We start from the raw sequence: 2,023 nt of genomic DNA on the forward strand, positions 1-2,023 counted from the left end.
AACTCTTCCTTTTCTCTCTCATGGGAAACACAGAGACAACCCCCTCTTTGAAGGCCTCCCATCACTTATTTACCATCTTTCTCAGTGGTCTTCAAATCCCTTCCACCTCAGCCCTCTTCAACTCACCCAAATGAGCCCTCCTCCGGTAGAGTATTTTCATTTCTGATTTGTTCTTGTCCTTTTCCAGAATGTTTTAAAACCCAATCATATTGTGGCTACTTTTTGTCAACACTCTCCCAATGTAACGACCTCCACTTGCTCCATTTTATTCCCTTGAATCTTTCAAAAAGCTGCCGAAGCTTTTCATCTGGGCAGCACAGTAGCTCAGTGGTTAGCACTCCTGCCTCACAGCACCAGGGACCCAGGTTTGATTCCACTCTCGGGTGACTGTCTGTGTGGAGTTTACACATTCTCCCCATGTCTGCGTGGGTTTCCTCTGGGTGCTCCGGTTTCCTCCCACAGTCCAAAGATGTGCAGGCTAGGGTGGATTGGCCATGCTAAATTGCCCGTAGTGTTCAGGGATGTGTAGATTAGGTGGGTTATAGGTATATGGGTCTGGGTGGGATGGTCCAAGGGTCGGTGTGGATTTGTTGGGCCAAATGGCCTGTTTCCACACTGTGGGGATTCTATGATCTTGTACTCATCAGGATAGAACGCAAGAATGCTGAATCTCAAACAATCACAACAATTTGTACAGCAGGAGAAAAGGGGCCTGATTGGTCAAGGAGAATTATAAGCTTCTCAATTATCCTGGCAAAATAAGCATAAGGTTGAAACATATTCCTTTTGCGTGCATTCCAATAAGTATTGCTTCTAGCATGCAAAAATAAACCATGTTACAAGCTTGATTAATCGTCTTAATTTTTGACCACAAATTGTTATGGAGAAATAGAGAGAACTCCCTTGTCACTTGCTGGACTGAAAACATTCTGATCAGGAAGGATCTTGTACATGTTTCAGGAATGCTTCTCCCTCTCTGTCCTTTACACTGTTACTATCCTGGCCTGTGTTTGACAATTGAAGACCAACATTCTCACTCAGCGAAGGACTTGCAACTTGCTGGAAATTTGCTCATTCATCTTTAGCATACAGCTAGCAAATTAACAGCCATCCCCCTTTTCCTTAACACTAAGATAATCCACAAGAACATCATTTATCTTCAGTGCTGTAACAGCATCTAACTGATAGTACCAAGGCCATTTTTGCATTTGGTCCCTTCGTCAGCATCTCCACCTTTTCAGTAAGATTTATTCTGATTCCTAACTCTCTCCCATTCGATTATATAACTTACTTTCCTTCTGTCACCTCTTCTTGGTGTAGCACTTATTAAACTCCGAGAAACAACATCGGTCCTGATCCTGGTCAGATATAAACCATTCAGCTCGCAAGGATTTCCCAGGAATCTGAGTCTTCCTGCCTACATTTCTCCAGTCGCTAGTTAACCTAACTTAGCTCTGACCTTCTATATTCACTCGCATATGGCAATGGCAGTAATCTAGACATTGCTTCCTTTGATGGTTGGATTTCAACTTTCTCCGTAGCTTCTAAAAATCACTCTGTAAGACTCAATTCCCTTCTTGGACGTCATTAGTCCCAATATTGTCTGTAACTACCCCACAGGATGTTCTCTCTCTCTCTCAGCAATGACCTCTATGCCTGACACCAGGGAGATAAATTACTGTGGGTATAATTTTCCCTCCTTTGAGGTGGAAAGACAGCAGGTGGGGGCGGTGTTGGAGAGAAAGATGATCTGATGAGTTAATAAGATGTAGGATGTAGGACCGTTCAGCCCATCGAGTCTGCTGTGCCATTCAATGAGATCATGGCTGATTTGATAATCCTCAACTCCACTTTCCTGCCTTTTCACCATTACCCTCGATTCCCTTACTGATTAAAAATCTGTGTACCTCAGTCTTGAATAAGATCTCTCTGGTAGGGGTGCTAGACGCCATCTAACACATTCACCTCCACACTAGAAGAACAGGGAAAATTGCGCCCTAAGAGAACACACATTGGTGGTCAG

Source organism: Rhincodon typus, chromosome 1 (assembly GCF_021869965.1).
Source record: "Rhincodon typus isolate 14 chromosome 1, sRhiTyp1.1, whole genome shotgun sequence".
NCBI classification, from domain to species: Eukaryota; Metazoa; Chordata; class Chondrichthyes; order Orectolobiformes; family Rhincodontidae; genus Rhincodon; species Rhincodon typus.